The following is a 20,170-nucleotide window of genomic DNA, read 5'->3' on the forward strand; positions in this document are numbered from 1 at the left end:
TTTTCTTTTTTTTCTTTGAGATGGAATCTCGCTCTGTCGCCCAGGCTGGAGTGCAGTGGCATGATCTCGGTTCACTGCAACCTTCATCTCCCAGGTTCAAGTGATTATCCTGCCTCAGCCTCCTGAGTAGCTGGGACTACAGGTGCTCGCCACCATGCCCAGCTGATTTTTGTATTGTTTGTAGAGACGGGGTTTCGCCATGTTGGCCAGGCTGGTCTCTAACTCCTGACTTCAGGTGATCCGCCTGCCTCGGCCTCCCAAAATGCTAGGATTACAAGCATGAGCCACCACGCCTGGCCTTGCTGTTGGCCATCTTGAAGCTCATAATAATTTTTGAACAAGAAGCCCTGCATTTTTATTTTGTACTGGATCTTGAAAATTATGTAGCCAGTCCTGATGGGAACTATGGCTTGGTGCAGACACAGGGACAGGAACCAGGCACTGTGGTGGAGGACTGTGTGCATTTATGGACATTTTTTTCTCTACATAAATGCCTACCAGTGTTTATCAGTGCCTGGTTTTATTTCCCAGTGTCCTCAAAGGCTCAAATAAGAGAACAGTATTTTTTTTCTTTAACTGGCAACTGGGCACAGAGTCCTTCACAACTATTAGTTTGATGTGCTATTAAAATTAGCCAGTGTCAAACTTCAGGAAAAAGTAAACATGTTTAGAAGGCATATCATACCATGAAATTACTTAACATTTTAACTCCAAAAATGAGTTAAACATTTAAATCAGACTCCAGAAGCACATGCTCATGAAGTTTCATGTAATGACATTCAAACAAATCCAAGCAGAATTGCTAGAGTTTCTTACAAGTGACTGGGGTATAAGATTTGGGGTTGTGTTAGATCCCAATAGTGTCTACTAGTATGTCGGTGGACAGACTGCAACAGACTGATTCCCTTGGAAGCTTGTTAAAAACATCCTAGGCCTCCAGGCTGAGAGGTTCTGATCCTGTAGGCTTTGGGTGGGCCCAGGAATCATACTTTTAAAAATCTTGTCCAGGGCATGGTGGCTCATGCCCGTAATCCCAGCACTTCGGGAGGCTGAGGCAGGAGGATCACTTGAGCCCAGGAGTTAGAGACCAGCTTGGGCAACATAGCAAGACACTGTTTCTATAAAAAATCCAAAAATTACCCTGGAGTGGTGGCAAACACCTGTAGTCCTAGCTACTCAGGAGACTGACTAAGGTAGGAGGATCCTTTGAGACCAGGAATTTGAGTCTGTAGTGAGCTATGATCATGCCACTGCACTCCAGCCTGAATGACACAGTGAGATACTGTCTCTACAAAGAAAACCAAACCAAAACAATGTTGTCTTTAAGATTCTTAGGCCCAGCCAAGTTTTGGTCATACACCACCTTGATAACCAGAATGGGATTTCAGAAAGTAAATAAGTCAAAATGCAGAGTCAAATGTCGACCGAGTCTCCTCCAGCATAGTGTGTCTAACAATGGAAATGTGGCAAGAGTGTGGTCTTGGTTAGCCACTCTGGATCACACAATTCTGATTGCAAGACTTTGGGCACATGATCTGGATGTCACAAGAAAACTCAAAACAAAACATTTGATATCTATGAAAGTGAGTCAAAATTGAAGAAATGTCCAGGGCAACGAGATCAAGTGCAGGTTCAGGGAGTGTCATGACAGGGATGGCTCCAGAAGCTAGGTCTGGGCTGCACTGGTGAAATGTTTGCTCCCTCTGAGACCCACAGCTTCCACTCCCAGCTCATTAGACACTCACACAATGAAGCCAGAGCGCAGGAGGCTCATCACAACTGGGGAGGAAGAAAAGCCAAAAACAAGTACAGCAGGAGGCTCTCTATTTAAAAATAGTCATTTCCCTCATTGCCTCACAGCACACCGCATTATCTTGGTTACTCAGCAATCTGCAGATCCCCAAAGTGGTCCTTGAGGAGAAGCCAGTAACTCAGCTCCTGACCCCGGAGTGGAATGCTAATGAGAACTCAGCTCCAACCGGGGCATACTGATCTGTGCTGCATGTTCTCCTGCAAGACCCAGCTGGCTGTTCAATGAAGTCAATCCAGCTTGACCCAGCAAGAGTTTGTAGCAAATACCCCCGAAAGCTGCTAGACATAAGGCTAATCTTTTAAGTGTTACTGATGGAGGATCATCTTCTCCCTCTAAGGATAAGAAAGAGGCAGTTACACAAGCAGAAATACCTTCTGTTTTGTGCAGTGGATGAATTTAATGGAGAAGAGACTGCTCCTGAATTAGCAACATGATCCAGAGTGAGGGAAACTCAGAGGGTTTAGGCAGGTGGGAGTAAAGCTGCAGGAGGTTTCTCCCACTATTTTTCAGACCTTCTACCCAAGCCATTTCATCTCCCCCGACCCTACGAAGGTGCGTCGAACACTGCTTGAAACCGCAGAACTGGCAACGTTCTGGCAAGACAATAGTTCCTTCCTGGGAAATGCCTTCAGCTCCAACCTCCAGTCCAAAAGTGTTTCAGGCAAAAAAATAAAAACTCTGGGGCCGTGCACAGGCTGTACCAGCAGACTTATGCCGCCAGGTCCCTTGGCCAGCAGAACATAGGGCCTGGCATCTGGATGGTCCTCCCCAGGCTCAGGGATCACAGCTGAGGCAGAGACCCTGGCAGCCACCCAAGGGTCTGCCCGTGTGGCTGGCAGGCTCAGATGTCCTGACACTGAGACCCAGACCTAAGGAATGAGCAGAGTGAAGCCACGCGGCACTAAAAGCTTCAGTGATTTCTCAAAGCTCATTTTAACCAGGTTTAGCAAAAGCAACAGTTTAATCCGGCAGAAATAATTAAAGTTCGAGGGCAGCAAACAAGGCTGCTTTTCCCCGCATTGATGGGGTAATCTGCATGTGAAAGCCCACTGTTTTGCCTACCAGAGGTTTCCCCCCCCCCCACCTTATTAATTAATTATTTTATTTATTTACGTGAAGCACCGGGAAGAAAAAACAGAAACTCACGTATGCTCATGCTCAGCTCCCTGTTAATGGAATTCACAATACAAATCGTGGAGCATGTGGGTTAATGTGTTACACCTGAGGTCACTGTCCAATAAAGGGCCTGACCATAGCAACATCTAACAGAAACGCTGAGTTGTCAGGCTGTATCCACATGAAATTGCCGACATTTGACCATTTTTTGATCTACAAAAATAGTGATTTAATATGGTTCCTCCAAGTAGCTTTTTATTCTGAGCAAGTCTTTCTGGGTTCAACTAATATAAAATCTAAGATCCAAAGGTTTGATTTCCTCTCCCTCAGAGTATGTGATGAACAAATGAAAGGCAAGATAAGATGAGGCTTTGGAAAGTCAGGAGTGGCAACCCGAGCGGGATGGTGTGACTGTATTCCTGTTATCCTGATCACATTCACAATGTTCCAGTCAGTTATAAATAGAACAGCCAAGGCGGCCGCACCTGCAAGCAACTCAATAGGGTGCGATTTTAAAATGCGTGCTGGGACCTCTTGCTAGTTGCATTTTCTTTCATATCTTCCTATCATTGTCACCTGCCATAAAAATAACATCAATTTTAGTGTAAAACCAGAATTCTTTGGACATTAGATGCTGGCCACGAAAACCCAGAGCATCACAAACGGTGTTTTGCTAACATGTCTCTGGAGTGGTCTGCAGAGTGGTCCAGGTACTCTGGGTAATTTCATCACATTTTACTCAGAGACTATGTTGACCAATGGCCAAGGACACGAGCATGAATCAGTGTGGACCTGTTTCTGTGCCATATTCTAAAATTCCCATTATCATTAGCTAAATATTTGTGAAATCATGAACAGGACATTCTAACTTAGTGGTTTGGGTGTTTCCATTAAAAATGTTGAAAGGTAGAGGACTTGGTAGTAAGGTATGCACATGAGAACTCCATACAGAAGGACTCGTCTTCCTGGGAGAGATGTCCTGGGAAAGGCTTGTTCTGATACTGCACTGTATCCTTTATATCCTCTGTCTTTCCGTATGTGAACCATCTGGGATGCAAACACCTCTCAATAAAGCATTCATCATCATTATTACTTAAGTAAATAATTACATTTGTTAAGATGCTGGGCACTGGGCAAAATTTTCTAAAAGCTGTTATCCAATTTAATAACAGAGCCCCATTGGGACATGTATCTGAAGCCAAGGCAGATTTTCCTGTGTGTGTGTGAGACAGAGTCTCGCTCTGTTGCCCAGGCTGGAGTGTGGTTGTGCGATTTCAGCTCACTACAACCTCCGCCTCCCAGGTTCAAGCAATTCTCCTGCCTCAGCCTCCTAAGTAGCTGGAATTACAGACATACATCACCACGCCCGGCTGATTTTTTTATTTTTTTGTATTTTTTTTAGTAGAGGTAGCGTTTCACCATGTTGACCAGGCTGGTCTCAAATTCCTAACCTCAAGTGATCCGCCCACCTCAGCCTCCCAAAGTGCTGGGATTACAGGCATGAGCCACTGCGCCCAGCCCCAAGGTAGTATTGATCCTCGCTCTATGGATGGGAAAGGGCAGCTCACAGGGGTGTGATGTGACACAACCAGTGCCTATGGCTGGTCACCATGGCTAGGACTCAAAGCTGCAGTGACTTAAATCTTAACCATTAGGCATCTCCATTTCTAAAATTACCTTCTCCCACCAAAACGGAGACTACTGATGAGAATTTAAATTCACCCCAAAGACTAAAAATTGTCATGCTGAAAAGTAACTGCAATGGGATATATGTGTGTTGCTATAACATAGCAAAACCCTAGACAACTCGGGATCTAGGGTTCTGAGTTTTCTTCGTTGTTTTATCTATGGTTTTATTTTTCACCTTTTCCCCAAACACCAAACTATCAGCTCCTACTCTTTCAGCTGTCAGTTTTCCCACTCATCACTCTTCCTTTTACCCTCAAGACCATTTTAAAGTATAGCAGGACAAGAAATCTAATATTTCCTTATCCATTCATTTACCTATGTGGTCAGTAATATTTAAGCCCACTAGATGGGCTAGACACCCTTTTAACAGATGCAGCAGAGAAAACACAGAGTACAAGTGCCCACTGAGACTTTCAGTGGTGAAGGTGGGAGAGAGAGGTCAAGGAGCAAGTGGAAAAAAAAGAAAGAAAGAAATGCCTGTTATAAGGGCTCCCAAAAATCAGGGCAAGGTGATATGGAGAAGGGGAGACAGGGAAGATGACCTTGCAGCTGAGATCTCACAAGGTGCTGAGGCCCTAAGGAGGTGGGAAAGGGTGTGGGGTGCCCAGAGTGGGAAAAGATCATGGACTGGCTAGTAGACAGAGAGACAGCAAGGCCTCATCCTAATGAAAGAAGGCCTCACCCTAATGAAAGAAGGTCAGATTTTATCTCAGGTAGAAAGGGAAAACCTTGGAGTAGGGGATGAGGTTGGCCAGGAGACTGATTGGCTGGGATGTGCTTCTTTCTTCCTTCATTCAATGCTATTTATGGAGAGCCTGACCCTATGCTGTGTGCTATGGAGACAGTGGTGACCACAATGTTGTCCATGAGATGCTGGCCTGTGGGGAGGGCAGTGAGAAACTAGGTCACATGTGGCCTCATGGGAAGACCACAGGGGCCACTGAGCCCCTTGCTAGGTGGGAAGGGAAGATTTTCTAAAGGGAATGTTATTTTATCTGAGATCAGAAAATGGGAAAGAGTTAACCAGGCAGAGAAGGAGTGTGGGAGAACAGGAAGGAGAGAAATAGCGTGTTCCAGACAGGGGAAAAGAACATATGCAATGGCCTGGTTTTAAGAAGGTGCATGGTGAAGTCAAGAATGGAAGAATTTTGATTTGGCTGGATCAGGAAAGAGGAAGAGAGAAAGCTGGTGGAGACCAGGGGTGGGAAGAGGTCATACTAGCAAGAGATGAGAACGCACAAGCAAAAGGCGTATCATGCAGGGCTTGATGAGGGGGCCTAATGATCCAACCATCCAATCTGGGACACTTCTGACAGTGAAGGGCAGTGCTTTTACTAACTAGTCCGTGAGAGCCCATACATATGGAGACTAACCCCTGGGCAAACAGGGATGTATCCCCTTCTAGGTACTAATAGGGAGTTTGCCATTGTGTTAACAACAAGGGGAAGGTGATGAAGAAATGCAAGCAGGGAAGTCCTCTAAGCAACTGTGCTTCCCCAGGCCTATCTGCTTCATGTGGAAGCACATGCACTGGAGGTCAGGACCAGCAGAATGGAACTTTGCACCGAGGCCAGGGCTGAGATGCTGGGAGAAGACAATGATGACAGTAACTGTGGAGGGCCAGCTAGACTAGAGATGGGGAGCGGGGACTGGAGATTACTGGGGAGGGAGAATCAATGGACTTGGAGACTGAAGGAGGGACCTAAAATGGCTTGTAGGTGTAGGTTTTCGCATCTGGATCCACAGTGGCACCATTCCTGGGATGAGGAGTGCTGAAAGAGAAAGCTGTCTCTGGATACTTCTTCTTCCCCCTCCCTCCCCACCTAATTGCTTTCCCTTCACAGTTAATAGCCAAATTGGTTAAAATTGTGTGCCAAGTAAGAGTAAATGGGCTCTGGAGTAGCATTCAAGGGGCCCTATATAGAGTAAATGGCTTTGCTCCTCTGTGGTAGTCCAAGTAGTGAATGAATGGATGAGTTCTGGGTATGTGAGGTGTGAACATTTATGATAAGGTGTAAGTGTATCTGGGAACATACTACTCCCCTGAGTCTCAGGATTTGATCAGTTTCAAATCAATCAAATCAGTTTTAGTGCTATGTTTATTATTGACATTATTTCTTATATCTACCTCTGTTTCACTAGTGCTACCCCAAAGCTCCACAAAACTGATATCAAGACAGGGTACCAGGGAAGAAGCCTCAGGAAGAGGGCAGGCTGTGTGGTCAACAGGATGCTCAGGTGAGGCATGAGTGCTGCTGGGAACCAAGCAGTTGTCAGAGGCAAAGAAAGGCATGGGCACTGAAAGCAGGGGACCAGAGGACAAGGTTTACAAACAGCAGTCTCAGTCTCCATAGCGTCTCCTTGGTAGGAACTGGGGAGAAATGGCAGGGGCACAACCACCAGGTCACTGCCAGGCAACAGTAAGCCAGCTTTTCACTTGATTAGCCTCCTTGGCTAAGTGGCAGAACCAAGGAGTATGGACACCCATCCATATCCACAACCATACACACACACACACACACACACACACACACACACACACCACACACAGAGCTTTCAGCAGACCTGTCTATGTACAGCCACAGAGAATTCCAAGATAAAACAACCTCAAGAGATTCCCAGATGGGTAGAAATAAATGATGAACTAACTATTGTATTAGTCTTCTTTACACTTCATACATATAAGCAGTTGTGCCCTTTCTACTAAGATGGGCACCACAGCTCCATAAGGATACATTATCACATAAATGTCCCAACACATCATATTCAGTGATACTCTTTTAAAACACAAATCTGAACTAGAATTTACTCTATAGAACAAGTCTTTAGAAGAATGACATAGGGTTGAACCATGCCAGAAAGGTAACTCTACCTGCTCAGATAGTGAAGATAATAGGATAGTATTTGAAATCTTCAGATGAGTATTCATGATGTGGTTGTGCACTTACTGACTGTGTATACCTGCATGTGTCTCCTAAACTCTCTCAGCTTCTCCGTCTATCCAGTCTTCTGTCAACTCAGCTGACAAATACATCTGGGCCCAGGACCCCAGGTGTAAAAGTTGGAAATGATACTGGTAATAATCATGAGAATCCAATAAGAAGTATTTTCTAAATTGCAAAATGCTGTATTTATTATTGATATTATTTCTTATCTCTACCTCTATTTACAACATATATCCAAGTCTTCTTGCCCTCCAGTTAAATACTGATGAACAGAGAAATCAGAAATTGGTTAACTGGTAAGTTTATTGAAGGTAGACAGTCTAAGGAAAGATCCACCCCAAATCCTCATTTGCCAAAAGAGTTGAAATGAGAAGAGTAAAGGAATATTACCCAATCTAGTCATGCTCTCAACTACCAATTCCCATGTTCACCTTTCAGAAAGATTTTAACCTGATGCTAATGTATGTTATTTATTTAATAACAGACTTCTCCTTCTAGTCTTGTCCACAGTCTAGACCAGGGATTGGCAAACTAAGACTCATGGGCCATATTTTGCCTGCCACCTATTTTTTTAAATAAAATTTTATTGAAACATAACCATGCCCACTCATTTACATATTACCCATGGCTGCTTTCATGCTACAATTGTAAAGTTGGGTAGTTATAGCAGAAATTGTATGGCCCATGAAGCCTAGAATATTTACTATCAGGCCCTTAACAAAAAAATTTTGCTAACATCTTATCTAAGCTCATACAAAGAATTCACAATTAGCACACTATAATGAAGCAGAGATTAATGAAAAATGTTTGTATCATATTAATGGTTTTAACCCAAAAAATTTATTGGCATATATTGGCTAATCTTGTTAGTTCCCCAGTAGTATATTGGTTATTTTCAAACAAATGCATTTCATCAAATTGATAAAAATATATAGTATAATATAAAAAAAGAATTGAGCATAGTTTCTGTACTACATCTCGCATAGAAACAGTCCCTAGATCACTTGTGTAGCCTTAACTCTACAAAGCTACTATACAGGAATTAGGAACTATTTTGCATTATGCATCATTTGAATCACTGTGAGATGGCTGCATTATAATTTATTTAAATCAGTAAGGTGATATGGATTTAAAATGTAGCTGTATCTATTGCCTGTGCTTATCAAGGGATAAGCACAAATCAGCTCATGGGCAAAGGGAGAAACCTATCTGGAAATCAGCAGAAGTTATAGCCTCACAATCACAGGAAAACAACTGGTACTTACAGACCCACAAAAATAGTTTCTTTTAAATATTTTTATTAATTTCAATATTAGGAAACTACTTATTTAAAATATTTTATTTATGATTGTGAAAGGATTTGGGGTTCATTGTAAAGACATGCTAACAGTGGAGAAATATATCAGGTGTACCTGCTGAATCCTTCACCTTCCTTCCCTCCCTCTGTTCCTTTATTCTTCCGTCTCTTCTTTCCTCTCCTCTCCTCCCCTCCCCTCCACTGTCCTCCCCTCTTCTCCTCTCCTCTCCTTCTTTCTTTCTGTCTTTAAGCAAACAAAATAGAAGCCATGAACCATACTATTCTGAAATTTACATGTGTTTCTTTATCTAACCATATATGATTATCACTCTTTTGTGGTAATATATATAAACCTACTTTATTCTTGTAATTTAGAGCCAAATTATGTTAAATTATACTGGATCTAGAATTTATTTACATGTAGGTTGTTCTCAATTTTTCTCTATCTAAGTTATTTTTAATGTACTCATGACATTTAAAAAGCAGTGCAACTCTTACTATCTTTTATTAGTTTTGAATTGAATAAAAGTGGGTATTTGTTCTCTCTGCAAATTTCGTCTCCCTAGGTGTTTCAGCAGGCAACATTTGCCCATGTGCAGAAGGGCTACTTTCTGCTTATGATTCATAACATACCCCTCACCCCAGTATCACTCACAAACTGTACATTCTATACCTATAAGGCCAGAGGAGGTAGGAAGTTTTAGAATCTGGGGTGCCTCCATTGACAAATCTCAGGCTGAAAGAAAAGTACTGGGGAAAATCCAGCAACTCTGGCGTGTACTTTTGTTAGTTTATGGAGTTTTAGTGACTTCTGATCCCACAAGAAAAGATCGAAACTGCCAAAGAAGATGAGAGTTACATGGGTTTCTAAGATGGGCTGATTTTGCAGCAAATATTTGCAAATGAATCTTAAACAGAGCCATGAAATTCAGTGGATTTCAGGACATCTTCATTATAAAACCAGAGAAAAACCGTATCATTCTCCTTCCTCACTCCCTTCCCCTACACTCCCCCAAGAGAGACCACAGGAGGTTCATTTTAAGGTCTGATGAATGGTTCAGAAGGTCTGTAGTAGATTAGGATGAGAGTTTACTCATTTAAATTCTATATTTGAACTCCAGGCTCACCCAATTTGTCATGGTTTCTTTTTCCTTAAAGGAAAAAAAAGTCAGTTATTTGGTACATAAAACAGCAAAGCAAAACTCTCTCCAGACAGTAAACTATAGCTTTAAAAGACAAAACCAAAAACCTAACAGAATTTTAAGACCCCCTTTTCAGGGATGGTGTGCTGTGGGCTATTTCAAGCAAAATCTCAGGAAATCTATGTTCCAGGACAACTCAGTTTGATCAAGGCCAGCACTTTCACCCTAACCTTTCCTCTGTTTTAAGACTCATGGAGATCCTCTCACTACCCCTTCAACATTTTTAAATGGAGTTTATCAAAGGCTGTTATAATTTAAATGATCTACTTCTGACTTCTCAGGGGGTCACCTGAGTATTGTGAAACCAGAATTGGCTGTCAGTGCACAACATCATAATCCCAGCTGTCACCTTCTAGAAGCCCCTTCACGCCCTTTCATTAACTTGAAGTAACATTGCAGTGGCCACCAGGGAAACAGTCCTAAGATGAAAGGTATGGGCAGTAAAGAATCTTGGGTATTTGTCTGTCATAAGAACTTGTCAGCATGCACATGAATATTTTGATTAAAGAATGAAACACCCCAAAGGATCTGGCACATTCTAGTCAGACTCATTTAACTCAGGACAGAAGACTAGCATCGATGATCACACCGCGAGTTCTACACAGGTTTATACAGAAGGTCATAATTCTCCATCTCCATCACACAAAGAATGTGAGAAAATGGACTCAAAGCTCCATTCAGGGTGTTTAGACAGAATGAGACAGTGAGAACTGCCAACCCTGGACTCAGATAATTTCACCCACAATCTCATTCTGATGGCCCTGATTATATTAAAATGTAATGAGTTTGATGCTTTTGTTTTCAATGTTTTGTGGATGTTCTAGTGATGTGAAAAAAAAAAAAAACAACAAAACTTTTTTCAACTACAATCCTCTCCCAGGTGGCTTATCTACTCAAATTCATTCATTCATTCATTCATACTTCTATGGAAGATCTATCTCATAGGCACTTGCATGGTTGCCCAGAGCATTTTCCTTCGGAAAACCAGGCAAGTCTGCCCATCAAAGGCCTGCCTCTCAGCCACAGGTATAGGCACCTGAACCGGGCTGCTGACTAGGCTGCCCCACCCCTTGAGATTCAATCATGGCTCCAGAATGGGCACCTGATTTAGCAGAACCAATCAGAGTTCAGGGAAGACACCTAGAGGAGACAGCTGGGGAGAGGGGATGACTCCTGACACCCAGTGTAAGGTTTTGGGTGCAGACTTTTCCACCCTAGGAATTTGGTGCTAGGGAAGCTGATGTAAATTTCCATTTTGCTTTTCATGAATTTGCTACTGTCTGCCACATGCCATTAAGTAAGTCCTAAATGAACATGGCCTAACACTGAATTTATGGTAAAAATGGAAACTGGTTTAAAGTTTCAAGCAATGAAGCTCAGCATTATTTAAACATATCCCCAAATACTAATAAAAAAAATGCTTTGTCATCTGAGCTTTTCTCCAAATAAAAAGACCCATAAGGTAAGAACATCAAAACTTCCTATCCTTAAAAAGTGAACCACAATCAGTACTTTTTTATATAACTAAAGCAACCTAACACGCATTATACAACCGTTCACACTAATTTGATAAAGCTTCTCTTCAAGAATTTCTCACCTACTGCAGATTATTTTTTAATTACACTTTTTATTTTGAGGTAATCATAGATCCACATGTAACTGTAAGAAATAATAAAGAAGCCAGGCATGGTGGCTCACGCCTGTAATCCCAGCACTTTGGGAGGTGTAGACAGGAGGATTACTTGAGCCCAGGAGCTCAAGTCCAACCTGGGCAACAAAGCAAGAACCCATGTCTTACAAACAAAATAATAATAATAATAAAGAGAAATGTCACACATTCTTTACCTGGTATTCTTCAATGACATGTTACAAACTACAGCATAACATCACAAGGGACACTGACATTGATATGATCAAGACACAGAACAGTTCCACCACCACAAGGAGCCCTCATGTTACCCTTTTATAATCACACTGACCTCTCCCCACTCCCATGCCTAACCCCTGGCAACCACTAATCTGTTCTCTCCTTCTATTAAACTTGTCATTTCAAGAAAGTAATGTGAATGGAATCATGAAGTATGTGTTCTTTTGACATTGGCTTTTTTTTTTTCACTCAGCATGACTCCCTAAAGATTCAAGGATTCATTTACATTCTTGGATGTATCTATCAATAGATTGCTGTTGTTTTTTTAATTACTAAGTAATAGTCCATAGTGGCGATATAGAACAGTTTGTTTAACCATTCAGTCATTGAAGGATATCTGGGTTGTTTCTAGTTCTAGGCTATTACAAATAAAGGTGCTATGAACATTTCTGTATGGGGCTTTTGTGTGAACATAATTTTAATTTCTCTGAGATTAATGCCAAGGATGCAATTGCTGAGTAATATGGAAGTTACATATTTAGTTTTAGAAGAAACTGTCAAACTGTTTTCCAGAGTGGCTGTGCCTGCCATTTTACATTTCCATAGCAATTTGTGAGTGATCCTGTTTCTCCACATCCTCACCAATATTTGGTGTTTTTATTCTTTTTATTTTTTATTCTAGTTACTCTGATAGGTATAGTGATATCTAACTGTGGTTTTAATTTTCATTTCCTTCATGGCTAAGAACACCGAGTATCTTTTCATGTACTTTCTTGCCATCTGTATATCCTCTTCAGTAAAATGTCTATTCATGGCTTTTGCCCATTTTTAAATTCAATTGTGTTTATTGTTGAGTTTTAAGAATTACTTATATATTCTCTAAATATTTGTTCTTTACTGGACATGTGGTTTGCAAATATCTTCTCTCAATCTGTAGCTTACCTTTTCATCCTGTGGTTTGCAAATATCTTCTCTCAATCTGTAGCTTACCTTTTCATCCTGTTAACAGAGTCTTTCACATAGCAAAAGGTTTGGTTCTTTTTTTTCGTTTTAATGAGATCAATTTTAACAAATTTTCCTTTTACAAATTATATGTTTGATGTAAAGCCTAAGAACACTTTGCCTAGCCCTACATCTTGAAGATTTTCTCCCCGCATCTTTTTTTTTTTTTTTTTTTCCAGAAAATGTCATGGTTGTACAGTTTTAAGTCTTTGATCCGCTTTGAGTTAAATGTTGTTTCAGTTGTGAGGTTTGAGTCAAGGTTAATTTGTTTTGTTTTTTGTTTGTTTTTGTCGGTGAATGATCAATTGCTCCAGAGCCATTTGTTGAAAAGATATCCTTCCTCCATAGAATTTTTTCTGCACCTTTGTCTAAAATCAGTTGGGTGTATGTATGTGGGTATATGTCTTGTGTTCTCTATTCTATTCCATTAATCTATATGTCTATTTCTCTTCTAATGCCACATTCTCTTGTGTACTGTTACTATATAATAGGCCTTAACATTGGGTAGATTGATTCCTTCTACTTCATTCTTCTTTAAGATCATCTTACTATTCTAGGGACTGTGGCTTCCTAGGTAAACTCTAGAATACTCTACAGAAATCTTGCAGATATTTCTATAGGAATTGTATCAAACCTAAATACAGTTTGGTATTATTATACATACATATTAAATTAAACCTACATATTAAATATATATAACTATTAAATATATAAATATTAAACCTACATATCAGTTTGAAAAGAAATGACACCTTTACCCTGTGGAGACTTCTCATCCATGAACATGGTAAGTCTCTCCAATTATTTAGGTCTTTGATTTCCTTCATCAGCATTTTGTAATTTTCAGCAAATATAGCCTATATACACGTTTTGTTAGGCTTATTTCTTTGGAACAATTATACATTGTATTATGTTTTAAATTTCAGTTACCATAGGTTCATTGTTACTATTAACATACAGAAATAGGATTGGTTTTTGTGTTGATCTTGTATATGTGACCTTACTGAGCTCTCTTATTAGTTCTAGGAATTTTTTTTGTGTGTAGATTCTTTGAGATTTTCTATGCACACAATCATGTTATCTGAAAATAGGAAGTTTTATTTCTTCCTTTGTAACCCATATGCCTTTTACTTCTTTTCCTGGACTGACTAAAACTTACACTTTGTCAACTGTCAGTGTGGACATCCTTACCTGTTCCTGATCTTAAGAGGAAAAGCTTTCAAACTTTCACTGTTAAGTTTGATGTTACCTGTAGGTTTCTGCAGATGGTCTCTATCAATTTAGAGAAGTTACTTCCCACTCCCAGTGCACTGACAGGTTTTGCATTTTTAAAATTATAAAGGGTGTTTTTTATCAAATGCTTTTTCTGAGTCAATTAATATGATCATATGAGTTGTCATTTTCAGCTTGTTGATACAGTAGATTACATTGATTGATTTGATATGGATGTTACATTGGCTTTGCATATCTAAATAATCCTGCTTGGAGGTGGCATATTATTTTTTATATACATCATTGGGTTTGATGTGCTGAAATTTTGTTGAGGATTCTTGCATGTAAGTTCATGAGAAATATTGTTCTTTTTCTGCACTGTCTTTGGTTTGTCAGGGAAATGCTAGCCTCATAAAATGAGCTGGGGTGATTTCCTTACTCTTCTATTTTTCTGGAAGAGATTGTGTAAAATTGATATTAATTCTTCTTTAAATGTTTGGTAGAATTCTCCAGTGAAAGCATCCAGACCTGAAAATGGTCTTTTTGGCAGGGAGAGGGGGCTTTTAAATTATCAACTCAACTCCTTTAATAGTTACAGGATTAGTCTAGCTATCTATTTCATCTTGGTTGAATTTTGGTAGTTTGCAGCTTTGAGAATTTGATCAATTTTTTTCTAAGTCGTTAATTCACGAGTGTAAAGTTGTTTATAATAGTATTTTGTTATCCTTTTAATGACTGCAGGTTCAGTACTGGCATCTCTTGTTTCATTCCTGATACTGCTGATTTGTCGTCTTTTTATTTTTTTTAATTTTTTTAATTTGTTTTTTTGAGACAGAGTCTTGCTCTGTCGCCAGGCTGGAGTGCAGTGGCACCATCTCAGCTTACTGCAAACTCTGCCTCCTGGGTTCAAGCGATTCTCCTGCCTCAACCTCCCGAGTAGCTGGGACTATAGGCACACGCCACCACGCCCAGTTAATTTCTGCATTTTTAGTAGAGACAGGGTTTCACAATGTTGGCCAGGATGGTCTCCAACTCCTGACCTCAGGAGATCCATCTGCCTCAGCCTCCCAAAGTGCTGGGATTATATGCTTGAGCCACCGCACCTGCCCCTCTCTTTTCATTTTTATCAGTCTTGGTACAGGCTTATCAGTTTTACTGATTTATTTTTAAAGAACCAGCTTTTGGTGTCATTGATTTTTCTCTACTGTTTTCCTATTTCAATTTAGTTGAGTTTGGCTCTTTATTATTTTCTCCCTTCTGCTTGCTTTAGTTTTTTTATTTTGCACTATTTTTTCTAATTTCTTCAGGTAGAAACTTCATTTATCAGAGAACTTAAATATGTAAGTATATAGGGCTATAAATTTCTCCCCTAACATTGCTGTAGCTTTGTTCCACCTCTTTTGATATGTAATCTTTGTTTTCATTCAGATTTATATTTTTTTAAATTTCTTTTAAGACTTCCTCTTTGACCCAAGTATTTTTTTAATAGTATACTGTTTAATTTCTAAGTGTCTGGGGATTTTTCTGCTGTCTTTCTGTTATGAATTTCCTGTTCTATTCCATTTTCATCAAAAATTATATTCTACAATTTTAAGGATTTAATTTTAAGGTTTCTACTATGACCCAGGATGTTTTATCTTGCTTAATGTTCCATAGGTGCTTGAGAAGAACGTGTATTCTGCTGTTATTTAGATAGAGTGCTCTATAAATGTCATTTCAGTCTCATTGGTTGATGGTGTTGTTCAGCTCTTCTATATCTTTGCGGACTTTTTGTACAGTAGCCTATCAACTGGTGACTGTGGAATGTACAAGTCCCAACTATAATTGTAAATCTGTCTATTTCTATCCTCAGCTCTAACAGTTTCTGCTTTGTGTATTTTGAAACTGTGTATTTTGGTCCAAACACACTTAGGATTGTAATGTTTTTCTATGCGAGTGATCCTTTTATCATTATGAAATATCCCTTTCTTTGTCTCTAGTAATTTTCTTTGCCCTGAAGACTTTATATGGTATTAATATAATCATTCCTACTTTAAAATTAATGTTAGCATGGTACGTATTTTTCTGATTTTTTTACTTCCAACATATCTGTCACTGTATTTCAAATGAGTTTCTTTTTTTTTTTTTTTTGAGATGGATCTCGCTCTATTGCCCAGGCTGGAGTGCAGTGGTGCAATCTCGGCTCACTGCAACCTCCGCCTCCCGGGTTCAAGTGATTCTCCTGCCTCAGCCTCCCAAGTAGCTGGGACTACAGGCATGTGCCACCACGCCCAGCTAATTTTTTGTACTTTTAGTAGAGACGGTATTTCACCATGTTAGCCAGGATGGTCTCGATTTCCTGACCCCATGATCCGCCCGCCTTGGCCTCCCAAAGTGCTAGGATTATAGGCATGAACCACTGTGCCAGGCCTCAAGTGAGTTTCTTATAGTCAGCATATGGTCATATGGTTGGATCATGTTTGTTTCTATTTTTTTAAATTCACTCAAACAATCTCTGCCTTTACATTGGTGGTCTTAAGAACACTTAAATTTCAGGTGATATATTTTGGCTGTGTCCCACCCAAATCTCATCTTGAGTTTGAGCTCCCATAATCCCCATGTGTCATTGGAGGGACCCAGTGGGAGGTAACTGAATCATGAAGGCGGGTTTTTCCCATGCTGTTCTCATGATACTGAACAAATCTCATGAGATCTGATGGTTTTATAAAGGGCAGTTCCTCTGCACGTGCTCTCTTGCCTGCTGCCATGTAAGATGTGCCTTTGCTCTTTCTTTGCCTTCTGCCATGATTGTGAGGCCTCCCCAGCTATGTGGAACTTAGGTCCATTAAACCTCTTTTTATTTACAAATTACCCAGTCTCAGGTATGTCTTTATTAGCAGAGTGAGAGCAGACTAATACATAAGGTGATTAATGATATATTAAAACTGGAGTCTGCCTATTTATTTTTTTCCTATTCATCCTCCTTCTAATTCCTCTGTTTCTCATTTCTTACCTTCCTATGAGTTACTTTTTAAGAATAACTCTCTGTATTGTTTTCTTAGTGGTTGCTGTAGGTTTATGATACAAATATGTAATTTATTACTGTCTACTCATATCAGTATTTACCATTTCCACTGAAGTATAGAAACCTTCTATTTAGGTCCCTTTACCCTTCACACTTTTAAAATATAATTGTCTTAAGTATTTCATCCATAAACATTGAGTATCACATCAGATGGTGTTAGGCCAGTTTTGCTTCAACTATCAAACATAATTTAAGAATTGTCTGAGAATTAGGATACTCTAATTGTAATCTTCTTACTTGTTCCAATGTTCTTCTCTCCTTTCTGCATTTCCAAGCTTTCTTTCCTTATTTCCTTTCTGTTTAGAGAATTCCCATTAGACATTATTTAAGGGTAGGTTTACAGGCAACAGTTTTACAGCTTTCCTTCCATTGAGAATGCCTTTATTTCTCCTTCATTCCTGATGGATATTTTCACTGGATATAGAATCCTGGGTTGGCAGTTCTTTTCTTTCAGTATTTGAAAAATGCTATGCTACTTACTTCTGGTCTTCATGATTTCATATGAGAAATCTATGTAATTCAAATTGGTGTTCCATATAAGCAATGTGTCCTTTCTCTCTGGCTGTTTCAAGATTTTTTTCTTGTCTAATTATATTTATGATGTGTCTTGGCATGGATTTACATAGGTTTATTCTATTTGGAGTTTGCATAACCTCTTGAATATGTATGCTTACACCTTTTACCCAGTTTGGGGGAGTTTCCAGACAATACATCTTTAAATACCTCTTCAGTCCCATTCTCTCTCTCCTCTCCTATGACTTCGATGTGATTAATGTTACTTTTTTTTGTTATTGTCCCTCAAGTCCCTGAGTCTGTTCATTTTGGTCCAGTCTATCTTCTCTCTGTTGTTCAAATTGGGTAATTGCTATTGATCTGTCCTGAAATTCACTGATTTTATCTGCTGTCATCTTCACTCTGTTGAGCTCATCAGTGAGCTTTTATTTAGTGGTTGTATTTTTCAGTTCAATAATTTTCATTCGGCTCTATTTTATAACTTCTATTTTTTTTTGGGAGATTTTCTACTGTTTCATTTGTTGCAAGAGAATTCCTAATTGCTTGTTAAAACAATTTTGTAATTCCAACATCCAATTCATGTAAATACTGGCTTCTGTTGATTGTTTTTTCTCATTCATGTTGTGATTTCCCCAGTTCTTGGCATTTTAATTGCATTCTGGGCATTATGGATTTTATATTATGAGACTCTGGATCTGATTTCATCTTTTCTTTTAGCAGTCATTCTCGGTAGAAGAAGGGCCAAGGGGGTATGCATGGGGCAAAAGATCAACTTCTCATTTGGCCCCACTGAAACCATGTAGGATTGGTTGTTCCGTTGATATTCAGCTGGAGTAGAAAAAGTGTTGTCACAAAGGTTTTCTGTGGTCCTTTGGCTAGAAGGAACAAGATTTTCTGGGACTTTGTGTTTTTTTTGTTTTTTTTTTTTTTTTTAATCTGTGCCTATTGTTGGTCCAGGTGAGAAGATTCTGGAATGCTCTATTCAGGATATATGGGAGTCAAACAGGAAAATCAGGGAACTTCCCTTTTGTCTTTAAGACCCAAAGCCCCTAGACATTTCATTTTCTCCTTTTCAAGTCTTCTTATACAGATTAAGCATTTCTAATCCAAAAATCCAAGATCCAAAATATGAAATTCTCCAAAATCTGAAACTTTTTGAGCACCGATATAATGCTCAATGGTCATACCCAAAGGAAATGCTCATTGGAGCATTTTGGATTTCAGATTTTCAGATTAGGGATGCTCAACCAGTAAGTATAATGCAAATATTCCAAAATCTGAAAAATCAGAAACACTTCTAGTCCCAACCATTTTAGATAAGGAATACTCAACCTATACTTGTTTGTTGCATTATGTCTAGGGCTTCTTAATTATAAATGTGAGGACCTCATTGGAATATGGTTACTCCATATTGGCAGAATAAGAAGTCCAGATTAGTTTTTATATTTAAAAGTATTCCAGTCTTCAATATCCATAAATTCAAAGGCAATTTAGAATAATTTCTCAGCCCATTTCCTCTAATGATTTTTTTTCATTCATAAAACTTCCTATTTCCAAAGATCATACTGTCCTTTGTTCCTCTGGGAAGCAATATGAAGGAAGGCTTTGATCATTTAAGTGTTCGTTCTGTTTAACGTTGCAAGCACCAGGATGGAACACCTATTTGATGCTCTGGAGGATATTACAATATTACAGCATTAGAATAGGGATGAGATCTTCACCTACACAATGGCCAAACAACGGGAAAGTCTCTAGAAAAAGGTGGCTATAGACTTAAGTCACTTTTCTTACCTTAGCCTAGACAATTACCATGAATGAGCATTCTCAGGTTACACCTGTTCTTTGAACTTCAGTGTACTTGGTTCCTCCCTCCTAAATATGAAGCTTATCATGGTGCTTCTTTCCCCTCAAATTAAAGCCCAGATATTAACTCTAGTGTATTTTTCACTTTATACTTTGTGTTCCAACTGGAATGAATTTCTCCCAATCCTCTGTTGTTTACTTCCTCAAAGATAACCAAATTAAGTGCTTCTACTACCTGCATCTAAGATAGCACCAATACAATACGAGCCAGGGGATTCTCTCCAGCACACAGAATGTGCCTCACAAAAGCCTGCCTTGGCCATTGCCCCCAGCTACCTCATGCAGGTCTGCTCTCCAGGGGAAGAGCAGCTCTGTGTGTCAGGTACAGAAAATCAACATGGGCAATGGCAGCTGTGAGTCCCAGAAGCTGTGACATGGCTGCAGCCACAGCTATACCTTCAAGTGAAATTTTCAACTGGCCCTGTAGGGGTGGTATACTGGTGGTTGCGGTAGCTGTACTGACAAATTTAAAGGTGGCTAAAGGGAAACAGGATTTATTTTACAGAAGTCTACTTTAGAAATTTTCCTAGGATACTCCAAAACTGGAGGGGAAAACCTCTATCCCATTGTGTAAGATTCTCCTTTAA

The 20,170-nt window shown here is 39.7% G+C and overlaps 1 protein-coding gene across 1 annotated transcript in view; it reads right to left on the reverse strand.

Moving 5' to 3' along the window:
* Positions 1 to 20,170, reverse strand: part of CACNA2D3 (calcium voltage-gated channel auxiliary subunit alpha2delta 3) — a 924,385-nt gene that overhangs the window by 459,325 nt on the left and 444,890 nt on the right. The gene's annotated exons all lie outside the window — the stretch shown is intronic.

Source organism: Pongo pygmaeus, chromosome 2 (genome assembly GCF_028885625.2).
Source record: "Pongo pygmaeus isolate AG05252 chromosome 2, NHGRI_mPonPyg2-v2.0_pri, whole genome shotgun sequence".
Lineage (NCBI taxonomy): Eukaryota > Metazoa > Chordata > Mammalia > Primates > Hominidae > Pongo > Pongo pygmaeus.